Below are 25,402 nucleotides of genomic sequence, written 5' to 3' on the forward strand. Positions count from 1 at the left end.
TTAATTGTTAACATTGTTAGGGAAAATAACTAGCAATGCATTCTTTGCAGTCGCTAAGCAGTCCCTCATTACTTCTTATGACAAGCAGCAACTGAGTTACTGACTTAATTTTACTTAGTTTTTACTTCACAATTAGTTCCTTAACAACAAACCAGAGGCAGTAAGTAGTAGATCTATTAACCACTCAGCATTATCACTTGATGGGGCACAAAAACAGTAACTATTGATTAAGTAATCAATAATTAATGAGTCATTTCCAGTTTTGTGCCTTCCACCGTCTGGTTCAGAGTTAACAGCTTATGAAGAGAGATTCACAGATATGCATACAACTAATCATTACCTAATGATTCATACACTTTGTTCGTAACTCATTATCTACTATATAGTCCTCCACTAGAAATTATTATATTATTATTAAGTACTTATTAATGACTCATCAATTATCAAGTCGTTCCTGACTCCCCTTCTCTCTATTATCAACTTGAGGATGAATTACCACTCAACTTTTCTTTATGGTGCTTTGAAACAACACCTTTGTACTTCTGAGTTCTTCATTCTCCATTGTGTTCATGTGACTATCCTCATCTTCATGGGTTCATTAACATTTTAAATTAACATGGTTTCCATATATGTAAATTAAATGAGCAGACAGGCAGTGAGCCTTGCATGATCTGCTTTTGATTTGATAATTTTCTCCATTTTGCCTTAATATTTTGGCCAATCAGTCTTTTGAGTGCCCAGTCCTTGAAAATGTTATGACTGTGCTTCAGATTGTTTTGAAATGACAAACACCACCAAATTTATTTGCAGTGGGCCAGACAATTTAAAAGAACTCAGAAATTAATTCAGTTTCATTCATGTTGAATTATAACCAGGTCTGGATTCAATGTCATGCAGAACATTTGTCTGATGTACAAAAGCTGATCACACTGATGGACATTTGTCAAAATACCCCACCGGTGACACCACCAGTCATACATCTGTGATGTATATTTTTCATTTATTTATTTTCATCTGAGAACTCACATCCACTGATACAACAGCACTGAATAAATGTAGAATTAAATGAGCAGGAAAATGAGTCGCCTCTCAGCCCAGTAGCCCTGATGACAGCGACCATTCAGCTTCATTAAGCAGTATCGACACATTTGTTTCAAACTTAATCTCCTAGCAACAGCAGTGCTACTTGGCCTTTTAGGCAGTGTCGATGGGATTTCATGCCTGATCACCTCCCACAATAGCATGGCCAATCACAAAGAATTAACACTCTGCACCATGTACACCAAGTACCTCAGTCAATGATTTTTGAAGTGTAATTTCTCTCTATTGGCCTTGACAACCTAGACATCAGAAGATTAAAAGCTGTGCTTCTGTGAAGAGACACTATGCAAAGCACATCTTTGCAGCAGTGAAGTGGCCCTCTGGCACAGTGAGGTTTTTAGTACCAATTTGGAATTCTGGTGACCGACCGTAACCCTAAACACTGCGGGCACAGTAGAGACTGTCGCTAATCTAGCAGCACACCGTAGGTTTGATGTCAGTATTCTTCGTTCTGTAGCCTATTGTATGAGAACATCAACTTTCACACCTCTGTTACGCATATCAAATCATGAGTTCGCATTTCAAAAAGCACCCTCATCTGTCAGAGCTCCTTAAGTTATTTCAGATACCAACGATCTTGTAATTTCATTGGACTTAAGTACATATGCAATGCTGACAATCAGTCAGAGCACGAAGGCATGAAGCTTTTTTCCAAGTGTGCATATAAAGAAAATAAACAAGCAGAATTAACAATGACCCTCAAGGTATATTTTAGTGTGAATCATGAAGTAAGTATAAAATAATAAATAAATAAAATAATAAAACCTGCATATCTAATAACAGGTGGAAGGCAAAGGTCAAAATTTGCAGTCTAAAAACACAACAACAATACAAGAAAATACATTTTGTCATCAGTCGTACCTATATTTTTTGGGTTTGTTATACATTGACCCATTTAACTAAAGTGTACCTTTTCACTGACATGAACCCAAATGCTCAAGAAACTATAAAGATTTAAAAAAAAAAAAAAAAGTGTCCATGTGCAATGGCCTTTCGAGCACAGCGCTGGGTTGTAATTGGGCAAGTTTGCCAATTTACCACCTTCAAACTAGAAACTCTGTCTTCATGGCAGAATGATCAAAGCCACCACATTCTCCAGTGTTTTCTCTGCATAAAGCTTTTCCACACAGACTTTCATCTTTCATTTCAGATTTTCATCCTTTCTCGGCTTTCAGCTGTCTCTGCTCATGGATCAAACAAGAATGAAAATCATAACACTGGATATCAGAGGAGCCTTCATTGCATAAATAATGTTGTTACTTTGGCAATAATTAATATTGTTCACACCTTATGATCTGCAGTACAGAATGTGATTGCTTTAGTATTTTTAGATTGATGGTGCTGTGTGGAGGAGTGTACTCATAAAAATGCTCTGTAGTAGACTTAAGATAAATTTCATAATGGTAGACGCCCTCCTTTCCACACGCGGCAGACACAACAGCTGCGCTCACCAGCTTTAAAGTAACAAACGGGAGAATTCGTTTCAGCCAACTATTGCTAACTACCTTCCACAATCCAAGTGGAATATGAAATTAAAATTGCAGTGGGTCATTCTAAACTTGTAAAAGGTTTGAATGTTGTAAAGGCAAACACTTAATCAAAAAGGTGAAGAAACAAATACCAACTTTGTATCAACGTTTGTGCAATCACAGGTTATAAAGTATGACTTTCACCTTACACTCAAGCACCACTGAAATTGACAGCATCTCTAATCAACGCCAGAGACCAGTTCTCAGTCACATGAACGACTTGCCGAAGGTATAAGCCAAGCAACTTGACACAATTTTGAGTTGCACTGAGTGGTGTTAAATATGGGGTTTTATAGATTAGTTGTTTATGGTTATGTCTAATCTGCCCAATCATTTGTCCACATTAACAAAAACTCATTATATTACTCAATCATTATATATTACTGCTATAAAACAGTATGCAGAAGTTTCCTGCTGTATCCTGCTGTTTCTATAATTCTTGACTTAATTGTTGGTTGACTTTGGTTGGCTTTTTTTAATTTAATATTACCACACTGACAAATTATTATTATTATATGTGTATGCTTGTGTGTGCATTATCAGATAGCTCATGTAATATATAACCTTATTTTATAGTACATTTTGTGTAGAGCAAAATATACAACTGAATACAATTATAGGATTATGACAAAGGAAGTTTAAATATGATACTTTGAATATTTAAACCATAAAGACTGACTAAAGACTGACTGAGTGTAATGCTTACACTTAGCGTTTTAATCAATTAAATTAGTTGTCTCTGAAACTATCAAAAAGAAAATTTAATTCTGCTGTGTGTGACACACGTGTCTTGAACACACAAACCCCTGTAGTACAGCTTGCCATGTCAAGAAATAACTGCACTCACATCAGATGAAGGAATAAGATGTGTGAGCATTAATGATATCCCTATGTTAATATATGATAAGACTGCCAATAGTGGTAACGGGCAAGAAGAGGTCAGGCAGTGTGGTACAGTGGGCTAGAAGAACAGACCACTTTACCAATACTGCAATGACTGAAATATGTTACTTGAAATTATATTTCTGCCTGAACACCTGCAAGATTCAATTTTATGATCCAGTACAGGCTTCAGATGCAATTATAATTAGTCTGCTGACACATTTAATCTCATCTTCAGTCCCTTAATCTCTGATTTTGTTGGAGGCTTTGGCAGGGTTTCAATTCATAGTTAAGATATAATTTAGATAAAATACTTTCCACTAAGCTATAAATAATATTTATATTACACATAGTCACCGAGTAGCTATTCCCACTACAGTACTGCAATAACCAAATGCTGGTTATTGTTTCCGCTCATGTTCTGTTGATTTTGAATGTGAGAACCTTGAGATTACTTCATTTTTCTGGATGACGATAAACAGGATCATTTCAGCCGGACAACCTCATATTAACTTGGATTAGTTAGGTGACATACTGATCACTGAGATCACAGTTTTACATAGTTTTATATTGGTGAATAAACTGTACAGAGAAAAAGAGGTCATACATCTTCTTACTTCCCTTCTCCTCTTCCCCCTCTCTACCTGAAAATCCACCTCCTCCTCACACTGAGAGAACCACCAAGCAGGGAAAAAAGTGATTATCACCAGCCTTTGTTCATCTTAACTATGATGCTTAGGCAAGCATCAGCATTAATCAGGGAGAGAGGGAGGGAGGGTGTGAGAGAGAAAGAAAGAAACAAACAGAGATATCAGACCTGAGAACACACAGATGAGGCCACCAAGTGAACCACAAATCACCCTCTTATCTCAATGAGATGAAAGACTTCCTTTCTCTCAGCCAGTAAACACAATTATGCATCTCTCAGAAGATCATTCAACAACAAATCTTCTCCATCTATAATTATGCCTAGTATAAGCAGATAAGAGCTACAGCTAAGGACAAAAATAATGGTACACTGACACAATTAAACAAAAACTCAAACTCATCTCTAAAATAAGTTGAAATTGACTAATTAAATAAAGAGATACAGTGTTGACAAAACTGCCACCCTAAATTTAATACATGTTAGCACAACCTTTTGGGAAAATGTAATCTTTGGTCAATTTTTGTCTTTGTTTCTTCCTTTTTGCTTCCTCTTCTAGGGAGGTTGGCTACAGCAACGTGAAACTTAAACCTATTGAAAACATTGTGCATGGTGGACATATCAACATCAAGGTCTCTAGAGATGGACTTGTAGCCTTGAGATTATTCAAGGTGAGCTATGATCTTCAGTCTGACCTCCTGAGGCAGCTCTCTTCTGTGCAGCAGAATTAGAGTGCTATTTAAATTGGGGTGAATGACGGCTCCTTAGATTGGAGACACCTGTGACTCACCAGGCTTGAGTTCAAGGTGAATCACCTGCTTGATTTTATGTCTTGCAACCTTTTTAAAAGCGTGCAATAGCTGGGATCCAGTAATTGTTGGTTGTAAAAACTAGATGCTACACTGTTTTGTACTCCTAAATTTGGATTAAAACTAAGATACTGGTCATTTTTCCTTCCTCAACATAAACACCAGTTTGATCAAGTAATTCGATAATTGTGTGGTTTCTCAGTTTGGCAGCAGACAATCTTGATGTTAGATTTGATCTACCCTCTCTTGATCAGCACACAAATGATATCACCAAGACCACCTTTTTTCACCCAACAGCACTAAAATTAGGTCCATTCTGTTCTTGGCTGATGCAGAGGTCCTAATTTTCTCCTTTGGGTTAAGATTAGGGTTCGTCATGTTTGTTGTCCACTGCTGCATACAGTACTAAAAGTTATGAGATCTTGCATGTCTGTCTAATTTGGAACAGGAATTTCTACTCAATCGCTCTTCTTGAGGTTTATTCCTTTTTTCCCTATTAAAGCCTCAGAATCACTGACTCATTTTTCAGATCACTGCCTACCAGCTGGCTATTTACCTCTAATTGTATTTATGCAGGTAACCAGCACATACTTCTTGCCATCACACAGCTCATGTGCTTATGCCAGTGCCATTTGCTGCAGCAGATTCCTCAGAGCCTTCCCTTAATCCTCCTTGTAGATTCCTTTGTCATGAAGTGGGTCCACTTTCTCTGCCGGTCCAACTCAGTTGTGTTTGGTTAGGGCAGATCTTCAACTCAGCATTAAGCATCTATCCCATCTTACCCTTTCTCATGCTCAGGGTGACTCATCCTCACCTATGCTGCTACAGAGGGACAACAGGATCTGAGCTCAACATTTGAACTTCCATTAACACCAAATTTTGAAGAAACCAGCTCCTGTTTCATCACTGTTCATATATGAGGGCAAGAAAACTTCCTACTTCAGCCTACAGCTTGCACTTTGAAAAAATGTTCTCAAGTTGCCAATGGACTGACTCTGGGAGGACAGAAAATTTGTACTCATGGTGCAAGTCCTGATGCACTGAAAAATGTACATGGCAAATATTAACTCCATGAATTCCCGCAGAGCGAAAGTCTTAACACGATCCAACATAATATCATGGCAGCTGGTAAGTCAGAAAATATAATCTATAATATTCAAGGACATGGCCATGGACATGAATGTTCAGGTATCTCAGTATTCCTGTCTACCACACCTGCATCATGTTTCTTTTACAGAATGAGAGACACAAGACTTGTTACATTTAAGCAACAAAAGCAGTTTGGCAGGAAGGTTAAGAGAACATTTTTTTCACTTCATGAAACAGCCATGACACAACACCAATGTGATCCAGGTTAATTTGTGAAATATAGTGATTTCAGTATAATGGCATTTAATATTTAGAAGTTGTGTACATGGACATTTATTTCCATTTTATTTCATGCTGACTGTCATGAAAAAATGGACAATTTGTGTCCATATAGATAAATCCTTTAGATTAAATTTCTTCAATATTTTGCAAACTGTCGTGAGACTGCAAGATCTCAGGGTCGCTCTCAAGCAATTTCTTCGTCTAAGTTAGTCACAATAATTTCTTTTTTACAAAACAGTTCTTATTTCTGCAACTGACATCCTAATAAAATGTACCTGTAAGATATATAGGTATCTGTCTACCTTCCATGCCACAGAATATTGATAATGGCCTTCATGATAATTAGCATGTAGAGAAAATAGGTGCAGAACCATTAGATGAGGCTGTGGCAAGGTGACTCATTTTGTGCAAGTAGAAATAGGCTGCTTGTGGATGAGAGTAAAATGATTGAAGGGTGACCAGGGTTTCAAAATGACAGCAGCCTGCACTTACACAGACATGTGAATACCTCTAAATGACCCATTGCCCATGATATGCACTTGTGTGTGAACATTTCGCGCAATGATGATTTGTAATCTTCCATTTCATAAATGGGTTCTTCACATCATGTTTATTGCCTCTCTTGGGGTGAGTGTTAAGCTGCAGTCCATGAACTTCCAGAGGACTGCAGGTTATTTCAGAGTTTCACTTCCTCCCGGACTCATTGTATGTATAGTAACATGATTCTCCCATAACCTTAGCCTTTCCCTGTTCTGCGTCCCTTGAGATTTAATGAGGTTTGCTGCGCGAGGCAGCTGGACTGAGGCTTTGATCCTGTTAACTTTGTCCACCGTTCAATGTTCTATGGAATAGGTTATTGCTGAAAATCAATGAGTCAGCCTTACAACTCAACGTTGGGATTTAATGTGTTCCATAGAGTTATTGATCTTCTCTCCCCTCGCTCTGCTCTCCTACTTTGTACCCTCTGAACTACGTACATGCGAAGAGATGTGGACCAGACGTGGAGATCCCCTCTTCTGTCCTTAGTCCTACTGTGTTTGTAACTGTGTGTTCTATTTCATCTGTGCTACATTCTTATGAGTCAGTAATTAGAATCAAACATAAAGAATGACCTGTTGAATCAATATATCTCCTCAGTGCTGACAGGTTCCAGTGGTGAGGCGTGTAAATAGAGGTGATGGAGTTGATGCTATACACAGGGCAAAGGGCAGAAGGAACATTTGGTCCCTAGTGGGAATCTGTCCTCCACGCTTTATGTCATTACTCAGTGTGTCACCCAGCACTTCATACTTTGACATTCAGACATGTGCCTCACTTTCTTTTATGGCAGACTTCTTTCAAGTGATGACAAACATCCTAAAATGATGCTCATAGTAAGATGTGGTGAAAATTTATAGACATAACAAAAGTATAATTTTATGAGCACTGTTGTTCAAAGTACTGTAATGAGTGAAGACAGTTTCATCATGAGAGTGGCTATCCAAAAGTGTCACTCTTTACCCAGCGAGCAACAGATGCAGCACTCTTTTCAGGTGCTAATTAAAGTGGGAAGGATCTGTATAAAAATGACGGAGCAGAGGGCCTTCAGGTGAGGTAACACATCTTTGGTATGCATGATGGAGGTTGTTGCTTTTTTCAGAAACAGTAGGTGACAACAAAGACTGTGCTGCATCCGCATATGCCAGCAGACAACAACTGGAATATCAGAGGCACAGAGGTACCTGTTGTTTGTTTATGGAAACTTTAACATATGCCTAAAAATGTGTGAGATATTTTTTTTTAATTTTAGCCTTTACTAAATTTCCCCTTGGAGATCAGTAAAGTCTCATCTTATCTCTTATCTCATCTTTCATTATTAAAAAGGAAAATTGGGGAAACAAATAGAAACTTTGGACTATTTTTGACTATTTTAAACAATATTCATGTATATTTGCTGCCTTTATTAGAAGCACATAAATGCACAATGAAGTCCCTGCCGGTTTGCAGAGATGAAAATTTCAGAATTTACGAGGTGCATCTGAATGCATCATGAAGTGTGCCAAACTTCGACACAGACAGCGGAGAGGACAGAAGTGGTGTAAATGAAACCAAAGTGAGACTCTCAAATTTTTTTTTTTTTTTTTAAGACGTGACTATTTGGTGCAAACATTTACCAGCAATTGTGGTGGACCCTGCTGGTGCAAAACCAACGTGGGCCAGCAACGCATTTTGCACGTTGTCTATCCTTCTCTGGGGGAGGGGAGACCTCTGTGCTCAGTCCAGCACAGCCCAGGACTAATTTAACCCCTGTATATATGTGTATACTTGGGGGGGGGGGGCTTTGCTGATACAACTCAGCGTCAGCGTTTCAGACCTTTTTTCATGGGAGTTGGAGACATAGGAGCTCCCACAGCCCCTCTCTTTCCATTAATCCCCCACTGTCCTGAAGGAGTGGAACAGGTGAATATTTCACGCTGACTGCCCAGGGAGAGGGATGAGGCATACAGATGACGCTAGACTCCATTTATAATGGATGGGTAGAGAGGGTTGAACTTGCCTCACAGAAGGTAAAGAATGTTCGCAAGGGGATTCCTCCTCATGCCTGGATTCACGGGGCACCATCTTTGCTGTGACGGTCACTCTGGACACTTCTTATTTGTGGATCGGACATGATGCCACCCCATGATGCCCTATGGTTTTTGCCAGAGGAAACAGGTCATTTTTTTAAGTCCAGCTCACTCTGTTGTAAGTCATTAAGTCAAACAGTTAGTGCTCGAGTGGGAAATTAACACCAACCACTGGCTGGCAGTTTGAAGCTGGGCAGTATTTTTCTGTTTGTCTTTTTTCAGCTTTGGGAATCAGCCTATTATAATGTGAAGGACCTGTTTTATTTTAGATATCTTGCTCAATGAGCGCAAGATTTAATCAGCTGACTTTGCTGTTTTTTACAAATCTAATGTCTGCAAAAACCAAGAGTGTATGCATTATTCACGGTCATTTTAAGCACTGATGTTAAGACTTTACACCTTTTTTAATAGAATGGTTTTGGACCATGTTACATATTAAATTTTAAAAAGGCACAAGAATAGTCCCTGTTTTGTCTTATTTTGAATCATTATTTAGTCTTTAACTGTAAAGCAAAGAATTTATTTGTATGTCTTTCTGGACGTCCTCCAAATATCTTGAGCACCCTTCATCCAATCTGTTTCACACTCGCTGGGTGTACTGTTGGAGACCCAAGGATTTGCAGTGTCGTATTTGGTGCAATTTAGACACACAACACATTAAATATTAATAAATTTTGTATAGAGAATGGAAACACCACAATACAGCAGGGGCAAGGCTTCAGAAGGCTTCTGAAAAATAAATAAATAAATAAAATCAGAATCAGAATCAAAATATTTTATTGATCCCTGTGGGAAATTGGGGTTGGGGAAACAGCTCCTTCATTTTAGCTACCTGAAAGAAGGCCCACCTCAAAAATCAGTTTAAATGTAGAGTCACCACACTACAATTTTCTAAATGTTTCTTGATTAGCCCCATATTAAAAGCAATTCTTTATAGAGCTAGACTGCTCTGGTAACTTCACAAGCTCAAGGATAAATGAATATCCTGATTTACAAGGGCATCAACAAGGGCAAGTAATGATAAACTCACGAATGGATTGATACCCGCTGTCTGTGAGCAGATTTTAAACTTGGGAGCTGTAAGTTTTGTCATCTGTTGTTTTACTGTTTTGTCGATTAGCCTGTTGCATTAGGCATTAGCTTGTTGCTCTGCTAATGTGGGTAAACCAAGTCTAGGACAATCTTGGACAAATGTGGTAATACTGAGGGATATCACAAGAACTCTGTGAACTTTAAGCCTATTTTGATGCACACTAAATTATAAGAGTTATGGGTTGGTTGTCTTTTCATGTTTTCATACTGCAGTGCCAGCAGCACTTCAATGTTATACAAAGCCTGTTTTGTTCTGGGATCTTTGACGATACCTCTGTGTGTGTTGCGGCTGTATGTAAAATTATTTATTAGACGTGCTAATGTTTTTATAACCCTAGACAGTCAGTACTGAGCATGAAGTAACTTGAGAAAGCTGCAGGCAGCCATACCAGAGGCCAAAAAGTTGGATGGTTCTGAGCAGGCACTCTTGAATGGGCACTACAACTCGTATTTTATGGATGATAGGTGCTGTGATTGTGTTCATGTTATAAATAACGATTCACCACCAGAGGATTCTCCTCAGCTATGTTGTTTTTGGTGTGCTCATAAAATATTTAAGTCTCATTTAAAGTGCAGGCTGCAGTGGTTGCGGTTTCACACTGGACCCTTTTTGTGTTTTGTTTGTCTGTATGTTTTTGCATCTCAGCGCAATGTTTGTGTACATGAATGCACTTGTGTATATGCTTGTCATTGGGTCAGGATGTGCATATGTGTGAGTAGGGGATAATGGTGAGGGAGTGTGGCTGTCTCTCATTGGTGGAAGTTTAAATATATTCCAGCTTTGGTTTGAGAGCCAACATGCCAGTGCACAATGTCACAAAGGAGTTTTTGATGGAAAGGGAGAAGAAAAAGAAACGAGTGGTTTTGGGTCAAAGCATTGGATATCCTTTCAAGCTTGAACACTCCACTGGGCGTTTCAGCAAATGTCAAAGTCACTTCTGGCTGTGGACAGACAGCCTAATGGACCACAGCACTGAGAGTGTGGGAGGGCGATGGAAGAGGAAGAGGAGGAGGAGGAGGAGGAGGAGATGGAAACCAAAGGCAAACATAAAGGAAAAATGGTGCAACTTTTTTTTTGTGACATCCAAAGCATCCATAGTTGAAAACGACAAAATAAATTCATGAGTTGCCAAGACAGTTCTCACCACCTTTCACTCTGTGCTTTGGCAGCTTCTGTGGTCTCTTTTTCTTTTTTCCATGCTCTGCTTTGTTGTCAAGACACGGGAGAAACGGCTCATGAATAGGAGTACAGCTACAGCCGTCTCTGCTCTCACTGACAAACATTGGAGGCACTCGGAAGTGCACAAAAGCTTGAAGGATGATGGGGATGAGCTGAAGGCCTACTTTTGGCTCATATTTCCATGCAGTGTTTTGACATGAGCAAAACAAGCCAGAAATTAAAGCATGATCAGGATGCAAACCACTACAGTGCTTGAGAGGAAATTGTTGATGAATACTTTTCTTTACAATCATCTGTCAGTTGCACTGTAGGACTGTTTTCTCACTTGTCAGTTTTAATCCCCATATAATACTGCTACACATGTATGCCAGCTATCTTTGTTGACAAATGATACCCAATTGATGCAATTGTCCATGATGCATGTCAACTGTTGGACAAACATATACATACTGGTGAAGTATCATATCTACATTTAAAGGAACAGTCCTTTATTGCCTCTAAAATACTAATTGCCTGTATTCTTATGTAACTAGAAACCCCAACAAATTACACTATTGCCTCCTAATCCAAAGGTCCACAGGAAGTGGTATACAAACCTGATTCCAGAAAAGCTGGGAAGCTCTGTAAAGTATTAATTAAACAGAAATGAAATAGAATATGAAAATGTTCTCATTGTATTTGACATATGTTGACGACAGAAGAAGAAGACAAAACATTTAATGTTTTACCTCATCTACTTTGTTGATTTTTGTAAATATATGCTTAATCTGAATTTGATGCTACCAACGCGTTTCAAACCAAGTGTGGCAGGGGCGGCAAGAGATGCTCAAAAAAACCATCTGTTTGGACCATTCAGCAGGTAAACAGGTGTATTGGTAACAGGTGATAGTATCATAATTGGTTATGAAAGGGGCATCCTCGAAAGGCTCCTTCGTTCTCAAGGAGGGAGGGGGAGAGGTTCCTCGCTTTGTGAAACACATGATTGTGTTAAGGACATTACTGCATGGACTGGGAAGACTTTGTAAAACTATTGTCAGTAAATACAGTGTGTTTGCAGATGATTGCATTCTGTTTTCTTTATATATTACACAGCATCCCAGCTTATTTGGAAATGGGGTTGTACTTCAAGCCATCAGCTTAAAGAGAACTTGCCAAAAGAAAAGAGTTGTTTGCACAACTTCCAATTACCGCAGCCTGTCTAATCTGTAATTATATATTCACTCAACAAAGAGGTGTAGCAGCCATAAACAGCGCCCATCTGTTTATGAAAAGCAGTCGCTTGAAGAGCACTGTTCCACCTGGCCGCTGTTTACAGTGCTGTCAACAACACTCCGCGCACATCGTCTCAATTTACCCTGACGTCACCGCTGTTGCCCTCCAACTCCCCTCAGCAGTCACACACACAGTCCGCTCCCGTTAATTGTGATATGCCACTGTGTGTGCTGTAAGGGGCTGCAAGACATTGTGCTGACCGTGTACGTCTGCAAAGGGAATAGCTTCCTATTTCTGTCCGTGAGTTAATGGCAAGGACGCGCTCCCAGAGCCCCTCTTGTACTTTTTGCAGGTGAATAAAAGTCAAGTTCAGTATGCATTGTGTTTTTTTATTGAATAATAATGGGATACAATTAAACATATAATCTATCTTTAATCCCAAAAAGATTATTAGTATTTCTTTAACAGCTTTTAGTGGAAAGCTTCCCAAGATACCAAACATGGCAAAGTAAATTCCAGGAAATGTGTATAAACTTGTGATGTGTAGAATATTAATATCTGATGGCATGAAACAGCCATGAAAAACTTGACATATAAGATGTGGAATAAAATGAAATGAAATTTCCAACCTTAAAGCAATCAAACAGGGCAATTAAACTCCATTATAAAGTATGCTACTCATATTTTATGTAAAATTTATGTCAGAATCAACGGTGGTAACTAGATTTGTTGCAGGGGTATACAGTTGAGGACAGAACCTCAAGAATCTAGAGTCCACAAATCAGGACAAAAGGAAATCTGCTTTTGTGTAATTAAATATTGTAGATAAAGAACTTAATAACAAGTTAATTAAAAAAAAAGTGTAACATGTCAAATCTTCATTTATGCCTTTGCTGTAGTTCTGCTCTTTTCACACCATCAGTTGCTAGACTGGTGAAGGATGAAAGAAAACCATGTAAACTTTCTGATGTAACACACAGCAGACATTGCTGTATGACCTTATACAGTCTCAAAAACATACATTAAGCTCAATGTCAGCCACATTATTTGTTCAGTTCTCTTCTGGATCACTTAAGGTGTGAACCACAGTCAGGCCAGTCTTTAGATAAGGCATCTATCCTTCAGATACACCATGATGACTTTGTCTGCCTGTCTGATTGTTGTGCAGGGGCCCGGGCTTTGATGGCTTTGACTGGAAGGATAAGAAAAGGCCAAAGTGATGGAAATCTGGATTCTGTTTTTGCCAACAGTGTCTCTGGGTATTGATTTTGTCTGGAAATCTTCAAAGAGGAAGCATTTATGTCTGAAGCACAAGACAGTAGAGAGGTGTAGAGAGGCTATTGAGACAGTTGGAGTGCAACTAATGTAGATTTGGCTCAGTCGGAGGGCTTGTCATTGGCGGGAGAGGGTTGCCAAGTTCAGGAAACACTTTTATGGAAATGGCAGGTGACGAGTAAATTTATTGATCTGGCACAATCACGTAATCAGAGATAGAAGAACTTGGTTGAACTGAGAAAACGATGTGAGTTTGCTTGGACGTATTGTCACAAAATAACTAGTTATTTCATGTACGTTTGAATAAAGAGCACAAGATATTAATGATTCAGACATTTCAAAACTGTTGCATTCACTGTGGTAAAATATTTATGTGCATTACACATAACTTTGTTATTGCCCACAATACTGTTTTAGCTATCCAGGAGGCAGATGGGTTGCTTTTGGTACATGCAGCACACACATTGCCTCAAAACCAGTGTGAGAAGGTTCACATGATCACAGGAAGACTATCTGAGAATAGCCTACGTTTTTACTGCCAAATTGTGCAACGTGACATGGTAAACCCTCCCATCTGGTACTCCAGACTGGATAAAACAAATACTAAGAATTATTTGCATGCTAAATCAGTCAGTCTTCTTTCGAAATGTTGCTGGCAGCAGTGACACCTCCACAACAGGATCATGCCTTAAGATTTCATACAGATTATGTGAGAAAAGATGAAAGTCGGGGCCATTCATCATGTCTTTGAGTGGTTCTGTCTTTGCGGGGGACAGGAAATGTGTCCTGTGACATTTGGCCACATCATCATGAATTATTAGCGCCTTCTGAGAGGACACAGGATTTATCACCGCTTCTGTCCCAACACCCTCTGATGCCACACCAAGCAGGACTTGTGAGTCTCGTCCAGGCGAGCTGTGACTGGCAGCCTGTGCAGGGCAGAAAAACTAATAATTAAAATTTTAGCATGGCTTAGATGTTAGAAACTGAGTTCAGAGGCGACGGTGTCAAACAGTTCATCACAGCATTGCAGTCAAGCCAAATAGGTACCAAAATAGAACAATTTGTTTTTGTTTTCCTATAGCACATACTGTTTACGGCTAGCTCCCCAACACTTCATAACTTTTGTGATTATATACAGAAAAGTTGACTCGAGTTTTCAACATGTGCAAAAAATGACTCATTATTTTTTTTCTCTTGAAAAACACCAACTCAAACAAAGACAATTTGGTTCCTCTTTCAGGATTTTGTCAAAAAATGTTAACTGGGATTAAACTTTGTGGGTTTCCCATTACTGTTAAAATCCTATACTGTCTTTGGACCTCTATCTCCTTCTGAGACTGTTTCTACCACCACAGTCTTTGTTGTTCACAGGCTGTGTATGCACATATCCTTTTTGTCATGTATCAGAATCAGAATCAGAATTCTTTATTTGTCACATGTGGACGTGCATCCACAGTGAAATGAAAAAACAACACTCCTTTTTACAACTGTGCAAAAATAATAAAAATACAATTTACATGAGAATTTTTTTTTTTTTTTAAAAGATAAAAAGTTAAAAAATAGAATAGAATAGAATAGAATAAAAAATAAAGATAGAGATTTAACCTCAGTGGCAGAGGGAATGTAAATATACATAAATATACATATCGTATACATAGTATACAGCTTTAGTAATCAATGCCCTAACCTCAGCTAAGGAAGTCAAACGGGAACTTCACTGCCCTGGATGTAATCTGCTCAGATAGACCTACAGAGGCCATTTTACAGTTACAGTGAGGGAAGAGATAATCCTACGTGGTGTCACATCAGAGGGGAGGGAGGCTGCCGAGGTTATCTGTGTAATAATGATTGCTGCTACAGCCTGGTCAGCTCTACTCTGTCACTGTGTAGTCAAACACCAATCTTGGCTCTTTCTACAGATCTGCCTGGCACATAGCTGCCTGTATTATGTGCTTTCTTGTTATTGCTTCTTTCTGCTCATTCTATCCTAGTATTTTGTGTGCAAATTTTACTGTATAGGCATAGATGTGGATCTGTATGTGTTTGCTGGATGGGTTACAAGATGGAACAATGCAGCAAAAGGTCGCAGATGATGGATGACAACAAACTTCACTCAGAGCGAGAGTCATTCTCGGTGTAGAGAAACTTGCAAAGAACCAAGAGGTTGAGATGATGCTATTGTTTTAGAATTTAGAACTACATACCTGTAATTTGAAATTACAAATAATTGCAGTAAGTAAGCTAACACAACAAAAGTGTGTTTGTCATACGTGTTTTAAAAAGTCCACATTTTTATTCACTGGAATACTGGAAAGTACAAAAAAGGTGTGATATCTCAGAATGGTTTTAATCTTGGTTAAAGTGAAAACACTGATACCAATTTCCCTGCTATAATCAAAACTTATGTTGGATGTTTGAGCTTCACTGTGCAGAGTTTGACACTAGAAGACACATATTAGGTACATTTTTCTACTCAAAGTGGAAATATCTCCCTGTTCAGTTTTAAAGAGGTGGGCCTACTAATATGACCCTGGCTTCTAAATAGTCACCACGTTTTTGTGTATGGATTTTCATTTTGATGTTATGTCCCAGTGCTTCTTGTCTGTCTGGGTGAAAATAATCCTCCAGTACCCTGCACAGGTTTAAACAGGGCATGGCCCAATATTTTACTGTTGCTTTTCGCTCTGTTCTCCTTGGCTGCCCTTCCGCTGAATCTCCTCTGTGGTGTGGTGACAAGTTGTGCCAGGGTGTTGGGTGAAGCTGGGAAAAGTAATGAAAACAAATGGCTGTCATTATGAGCACTTCACATCATACTGCACAGGCTCCATAACAAAGCCCGACAAGGAGTTTTCATCATGGCCGACGTAGTATACAGCGCAGACACTCCATCTCTGCTTCCACTTTTTCATATTACGAGACTGTGATGCTGTGACTTACGGTTCAACCATTCCCACAGGACGAATGTGTCAGATACGGGGCTATATAGTTCAGTGGGTACAGCATTGCCAGGGTTAGAACATTATTTCCCAGTGGGCCCACCAGTGCTAAAAATGAACATGGTCTGGTTACTAGAGGCTCTTACATAAAAGTCTTCATCAAATATTATTGGATTTATGATTGTTTTAATTTGTAGCCACACAGTATTTAATAAATAAGCCACTTTGTCAGACTGCTTATTGATAACAGGCTTTTAAATGGTGGATGATGAAATAACACAGTCAGGCTTAAGCTTTTCAATAGACCACCACAATAAGTGACTGTAAAAGACTTTTAAATAAAAAAAGAATCAATGCGACACACTAAACTACAGAGGATATCAAATACAATCATAGAATTACAATTCAGCACAAGTTAAAGGTTTCATAAATCAGATTATTTTCACTTCTAGCTACCACTAAACAGTATTGTCTGACTTTTTAAACAATTAATTCAAAAATAGACTAGTTATTAGTTCAGATGGGAACTATCAAAACCCCCTCAATTTCACAGGTTTAAAGTGTAAAAAAAACAAGAACCTTGAGACAGAAAATGCAGCTACAGAGACCATAACACAGCTGTCAATACTCGCTGCTTAGAGATGGTACAAGTATCAAGTTGCAGAAGCTATTATTACTCTTCTAGATGGTGACATTACCGTGTCTCCATCTGCAGGTCTGGACTGCCACTGTGCTCACAGCTATGAAGCTATGAGTTAAGCACACTTCCTATAAAAACTTTAAAGGCAGCAGTTGGACGTTGAAGTTTTTTACTGGCAGCAACTGTGAAACTGTGAAAACAAAAATTTCATGAAAGGAATTACAAATCACTGTGACAAGAACACAGGATTGAAAAAGTAGAGCCTGACTGACTGTCAAATTAGTTACACTGCCCCTTGTGGTAGGAAGAAGCAAAGCATCACCGGTGAGAGATCAGTAGAGGAAGTACAACACAATCTAGTAAACACGTAAAACCCACAGAGAGCAACAGGGGAAGAAGAGAGAAGAGAGAAGAGAGAGGATTCCTGTCAACATTTGACCATGACAGATCTGACCGTAGGCTGAATACATGATTTAATACATAATAATATATAATACATACATAATAATACATGAGTTAAACCACTAACTGTGCACCTAGCAGCAGAGCACCCAACCAAACTGGCGTCTGGTGGTCAAATAAGTAATAAGAAACAACTTTTCTAACTTTTCTTGTTGACAAGTGGCAAAGACTGGACTGGAACTGCATGTGCGGAACTGCATGTCCAGGACGTCTTGACAGCATAGTGTTGTTAAGGAAAAATACAATCTTTGTTGCTTGTAAGTTGCTGAATGTTGTAATTGTTCTATGCTGCTACTTTTTTTGTGCACCTTTGAGTCTCACACATGTAGCTGCTGCCTGAATTGTCAGCCCATTAATTTGTTCAGCAACTGAGAAGTTTGAAAGCACAACTTAAACAAAATATTTTTGACTTGGTTTTGACTCAGATAGGCTCCGGCTGCTGTAAGTAAGCAAAGTTTGCATCAGGACAACCAGGAACCCTGCTTTCCCACATGGCGCATTACGATCATTACGAAAATCATGTGGCTAAGGATCTACTTTCTTTTCTCATAAATACTGACAAAGTGATGAAAATGAAAAGTTTGGATATTTTTGTGATGGTACATTTAGCACCATTCATACCCTCAATACATAATGTCTGCACTGACTTCATACACCAATCATTCACAACATTAACAACCTCACAGACAAGTGACGTGAATAATAGGAATCATCTGCAAAATACCAAGCAGGTGATCGTCGTAACTTTATTATGATGCTGCACTAGTCTCTCCAGCCCCTGGGACCACCACTGCCACCATATGTACGTGTCATACACAATGTAGGATTAAGAATGTTTCCTCACTTATACTACTGATTTACAAATAGCGTACAAGTATGCATTTTATCTCAAAAGTGCACACACAAGTGCTCCACAATCCTGTGCTCCCATTCCCCGAGTGTCAGAATCTTAAAGATGTGCAGTTGTTCTCCTGAAGCTTGGCTGTCACTTCCTACACAGAAGAAGTCATACTTGTTCACCCTTTGATGTGGGAGTGCTGACTCATGTTCCACCTCCTCCTCCGCTTGGTTTATATCTGTAACATCAAGTTTTCACGTGTACTTTGACTGTACAGTTTACATCCTTACCCTCATCTCACTTCCCACCTTGGACAAGAAGCTGTCGCTGTCGCTCTGTGGTTCATTAGAAGCCATCACTATTTTCCTAAAACAAACAGCGAGCAGATAAAGAGGAAGATCTAACGTAATTGGGGCGGTTTAGCGGACAGTGACGGCAGAAAGTGCCTTGCATACATGGAGGAGAAAGACCAGATATCTCTCTGTCAGCTTTGCTTAGGGAAAACAACATTTGAATCCTGTCCTAATTCTGAGTTGTTTTGTGAGCTGCACTGTTTTGGCATGCAGCACGCAGAAGGAGGATTATAACAAACAGCAAAGTAAACTACTCACTAATTAGGATGGATTGCCCACTACCCTCCCTTTCCCCACACACACTCTGTATCTCTGCTGTCTCTCATATCCTGTCCTGCAATGATACAGGGAGGGAATCTAATGGCTGTGCTTGCTTTTCATGTGGTTTCAGGAAGGAATATTTTCTCCTCTCTGACTGTGGGGCTGACAGCATCGGGTAAATCTTGGTACCCTCATCCAGTGGCTTTATTTCAACGAATTGTGTGCACATGGTGAACTTGAGCTAAATTTAAACACACAGTCTCTGACAGCTCCTCACAGCAGTCGCATTATCCATGATGTGCTCAGGCACCGGGGGAGGAACCGGCAAAGTGTTGTTCCTTCAGTTTTCCTCGACTCCCCCTCCCTCAACCCAAAACGGCTGCACCAACATGGACTAGCTGATTTTGCTGTTTACACTGACACACTCCTGGCTGTCCCACCTCTGCCCCAAAAATAGAAAACTAAAGCCGTTAGTGGTCCCCACCATTAACCTTGTTATTTCTCACCCTCTCCTTTCCCTCTCTCTCTGTTACACACACACACACACACACACACACACATACAGATGCTTTTTTTTACTAGCAGGCTGTTGGGGGAAGTAGAAATGTTCCTCTTTATTGAACTGTGGCTTTGTTGGATGTCTAAGGATGGGAATGTATGATAAGAGGAAGAAAGAGGCTCCACTGTGGAGGCTCTGGGGAGCACAAGCCACTCTCACTTTCACAGGAAATGGCACTTTCAGATTTCCTCCGAGCTGCAGTGCAGAGCTGTTTGCCTGAAGGAAGTGACCCTGTTGTAACCATTTGTGCTCAATGCTACATCAGGATGGGCTGTAATGTCAGCATCAACAGAAAAGCCAGTGAAATGTGCACCACCCAGCCAAATCATAACTCACCACTTTGAAGTTTTAGAGAATAGCTTAGCAACTATGGCAACTTGATCGCTGTTCCTATAGCAGCATAAAGTCATATGATGGATTCCCTTCACAAATCTGAGCAGCATCAGTGTCTAATAGTCTGAGCAGAGAATGTTGGCGGCTTCAAAAGCGAGAGTGAACACATACGGTATGTTGTCCCCAAGATCATTATAAAAAAAAAATCGATAATGAACATCATAAAACCAAAGCGGAAAAAATTCAAACACAATCCTTTTAGGTCCCCCATTGAAAATACATAGAATAGTGCGCCTAATGGGGTGAACATTATGTGTACGATATTCAAATGCGTTTCGGCAGAGAAAGTGCTGCTTTTGATCATGGACACATGGAGGCATATGTGCCATTAGAGGAGAAGGGAATGACTCAAGGTGGCTCTGGGCCACTTAAGTACAGGGAAATCACTCCAAGAGAAACAAATTCTGTACAACGAACTCAAACTTATTTGTAGTTTTAGGGCTTACTTAGTTGATGTTCAGGATGAACAATGTCCATGTGTTATATCATTAAGTATGTATTTAGATGAAATAAATATGTTTCATGCCACTGCAAATTCTGACCCAACTAAATCAGCATTTTGTTTTCTCAAGCAAACAGCAAGTCTAAGAGGTCTTGTACTGAGACAGCATCTAGACAAACTCATTTGTGCCTTCATCTTCAGCCTTTTGTGAGGTTCTCTCAAACAACTTCAGCTCGCTCAGAATGCTGCTAGCAGAATTTTTTTAACAAGAACAAGAAGGTCTGAGCACATCACTCCTATTAAATCTCTAAACAGGCTACCAGTCTCCTCAACAGCAAAATATTTCTGACCTCTTAGAAGCATACAAATCCAACAGGGTTCTTAGATCTTTCGAAGCAGTCACCTGGTTGAACCTTGGGTCAGAGCCAAACAGGGTGCAGCTACTTTTAGCCATCATGCTGCACACAGATGGAACCAACTTCCAGATGAAGTTAGATGTGCTTTGTCTTTAGCCAATTTTAAATCGAAATTGAAAGCTCTGTTGTTCTCCTGTGCCTTTGAGTGACTGATTTCTCTGCTCGACTTTTTCGGCTTGAGTCTAACCTGCAACTTGCACTGTAACTGCACTGTAGTTGTTTCTGCTTGTCTTTTACCATTGTCTCTGTTTTTATTTTCTATTTTTACTTTATGCATTTATTTACTTTAAAACACTTTTTCTTAATTGTTTTTAATTCTGGATTCTAACGCTTGTTGCTTTTATTGTAGTTGATTTCTTTGCCTATGTAAAGCACTTTGAATTACCTCTGTAAAATGTGCTATATAAATAAAGCTGCCTTACCTTGCCTTTGATCAAAAGGTTTAAACATGCAGTATATAATTCCCACATAACAGTATAATTATAGATTTCTCTGGTTTTGAACATTGAGGAAAACATTTTTGATTATGTAAGTACACAACTCAACAAAGTCAAGGTTCTAGTTCTTTTTAAACATTGCAATGTGGAAATGTTACAATTTATATCTGTTCCAATGGTTTTTAAAATCACTCACGTTTGACCTCCACCCACAACTCCTCAAATGAATCAACTTATTCAGCGATTGAAATCAGGGAGCCAAACAACAGCTGTTTCCCCTGATTAGACAAAGAACTGACCAAAAACAGTTAAATAGGACAGTTAGCAAGCTATAGTTGTGAAAAACAGCGACAGAAAAATTGTGACAAGTATGGGTGGTCGACTTGTTCAAATTGTTGTAAGTTGACTTCAAGAAATAACAACTCTTAAATTGAAAGCTAGATCAGTGCAGATAGCCAGGGTGGTAACATATTTACAACATAATGTTTATGGAAGCTTTCAATATTGGTGCAAACTGATTTATCAACAAAGTTTTACATATAAGAAAGTTTCCTTGTCTAACTTAGGCCTAGATGGGCAAGACCCCATGTGGATAGCACCCCATCTTCATAATTTTCATAAAACTTCATGAAGTGGTATGGAAATTTTGTTGTATAAATTTCTGCTGCTTCCAGTGACAAATTTAAATTAAACTGAAGTTGACCAAACAGACTGATATTTTACCCACACCAGTTGCCTACAATAAGACCTAAACCTAAGCAACTTGACTGCCTTGCTTAAGAGCCCATAGCCCACAGTTAATGAAAAATCACTCACACAGTCAAACCTGTTGCTTTTCTGTCACAAACCTGCTTCTCTAATCTGCACTTTGCTACCAACCGACTGAAGAAATATATTAATGTTGTTTACACTGTATCTGGGAGCCAATACCCCCCTGCTGCAATGAAGTAAAATAAAGCAAAGAAAGCAATTTCAGGTTGGTGAAGCTCCACCTGCGGAGGTCCATTACTTTACTGTCACAGCTGTATGGTTGAAAGCAGTTCATTTTATGTGTTCAAGGGGAGTATTTACCTCGTGAGGAAGGCTTGTTTTGCCTTGTGCAACCTATACCCTACAACCTGAACTTTCTTGCTTCTACATTGCCAGACAAGTCAAATTTTAGTGATAAAGTACTTCTTACAATCTGTTTCACCACAAAGTGCTTACCGGAGAACACAACAGACAAATATAGATACAAAAAGGAGATCAAAAGAACAAAAGCATTACAAAGGACAGAATGTGCCTGTGTGTGTGTGTGTGTGTGTTGGATTTTACATTGAAAAGCAACAGCAGGACAATTTGCATGAGAAGCACAATCAATAACAAAACTGTGGCAACCAACGGAGAGTTATCCCTTTGTAAGTTGATAGTCATAGCTGCACCCTGTGAAATTTTGTGTTTATAATCCAGCTGTCTCATCAGCCTAAGTGGAAAGTTTCCTCTAAACAGTAAACAGAGAAAACAGGGCTCACCCAAGACTAGATGAAGTCGTTTCACACAACAACTCCAGCCAGACAGGGAGAAAAACACTTTTAGTTTATCTTAAATGACAGGTTGAAGGTCATCAGCATTCAAAACATCCAGTTTCACTGTGGTCCATTTAATGACCATGACTGCATATCCATAGATTGCATATTTACAGGTCAGAAAGCCACCTTTGCTTCTTCCTGTTGCCTGCCGATGTTGACAAATATGTTTTTAATCTACATCTCACCTATTGTTTTGTGGTATAAACAACACAGTGTTGCCTGTAGAAATTTCAATTCCAAATTCTCCATGGAGCACCAAACATCATCTTGCCCAAATTATTCAAAGTGCTTTGCCCACTCACTTTAAGAGCACCAATTCCTCTGTCTGACTGATACTGCTATGTACTGTTTAAAAAACATTTTGCACAGCTCTTCTTTTTGTTGTAATTATATTCCTCTAAAAGTGATGTGTGCATCACTTGGTTGCTGACAACACAAGTGTAGTCTGACATTTGACAGGAAGGTTTTAGATCTCAGCTGGATGTGTTGTGATGCCCAGGTTGTTTGCTGTGAACAGGTTGTTTGTATCCTCTGACTGATTGCTGCCTTAATCAAAGCAATTTCTCCCTCAGATCAAGCTTTTCTGCCTCTTTCCCTACTTTCCTCTCCTCTCTACATGTCTGCCTTTCATTCTTTCCAACTTTCTCCCTGTCTCCCTCCAGTCTTCTGTCGCCATGTTCACCTTATTCTGTCTCCCCTCCATCTTTTCCTTTCTGTCTAACTTGTCTTCACACCCTTCTGTCTTCTATTTTCCCTACCTCGCTGCTTGTGGTGCCTATTTCGGGGGAAAATCACCCATCCCCGCAGAGCTCCAGGACTTGCCGTGTAGAATCGTAAATCAGATTCCTCTCTAAACTCTGCCACTTGTAAACAGCTGACTCAAAGTGATGCAGTGTATCAACAGAACACAAACTGGTTAGACACTAACACTGGTTAGATGTCAGTTGATCAGTCGTCATGAGGTATTGCGTGAATGTTGGTGGCCTTAAAGTTAACAAGGCACGACCAGTCGATTCTCATTAACCGGTTTACTATCTTTGAAATTCTACTGTTTCCCAATTGAAGTTTATTTATTTGTACCATGCTTTAATTTATTTATATGTATAATTAGAAAATGCTATATTGAGGGCAAAGGAGATAAAATAATGAAATAAACAAGAAATACTGAAAAGATCACAAAACTTCATATGCAAGGCAGGACTTACTACAAAGATTGGGAGGATGGAGACTACCAAGTAAATGATACAGGGCTTTTTCTTTCCTTACTTTGTCATGTTGCTTTGAATTGTATTTACAATGTACAGTATATAAAGTATACCAATGGTCCCAGTTAATTCTGTGGGATCAAGAAAACACTTTTTTCAAACACTGGGTGATGGCTATACTTTTTTGCTTAGAATGAAACACTGAAATATTTTCACCAGCATTAAGATGGAAGACATCAAGCTTGTTGCTGCAATGAACTTGAAACTTGAACTTAAAAATGCTAAATTTATAAAATGATAAATAATGTTATGTAGTTTACTCTGGTTAAGTGCGAAAAACAATATGACCCTCTTAGAAAGAAGGTTTTTGTGATCATAAGTTTTAGAAATAGGATCATGTTAGCGTTAAGCGTTCTTTTAAACAGGGAAGAAACACCAACCAATATGTGGTCACCCACAGCCGTTACTGCAGCAATGATTCATAATGTGGGATATAAAAACATTCAATAAAGCTGCCACTCTGCTATTGTATCCGTCAGTGGAGCCTTCTGGTAAATAAACGTGTGCTACTTAAGGTTTCATTTGTGGATAGAAATCTCTCATTGGTTCATGTCAGAGAAGACAAGGAAGACAGAATTTGAAAACATTAACATGATACTAAATATTGCCCTTTTTATCTGGAGGGACTACTACTGTACTTCAGCATGGTAGTATGTCCCTCAGAAACACTGGTGACCATTTTCTAAGCATTCACTGTGAGGCTTCTGTGGCGCTTAGTCAGATCTGGGAGGCTGCTGTCAGCTCACTTAGTCAGGAGTGGATCCTCAACAGATGTGTCGTGGGCCTGGGTCGGAGGCAGCAGTTCCCTCTCCATGTGAAAATATTCGAATGACAGGTCCTGATCGGGTGCCAGAATCTCTTGCCAGTCGATCGCCAAGCTTCTCTCACTCACAGGATTGAAATGTGCCTGTCATTTTTTGGGTGGGAGGGGGGTGGGGGGAGGGGGGCATTTGGGCTCCAACATGCTGTTCTTTTCTTCAGTCAGTATTTGGATCCAAAGCTGCTCAGAAAGTGAGTTTGTGCTGAACAATGAGGCAAAAGAAATTGAGTTTTACATTTTCCTTCTATGCTCGCTTCTTTCTTCAACAGTTTAGTCATATTTGCAGAGGGAATAAAATTATAACAA

Source organism: Scatophagus argus, chromosome 6 (assembly GCF_020382885.2).
Source record: "Scatophagus argus isolate fScaArg1 chromosome 6, fScaArg1.pri, whole genome shotgun sequence".
Taxonomy (NCBI): Eukaryota; Metazoa; Chordata; class Actinopteri; family Scatophagidae; genus Scatophagus; species Scatophagus argus.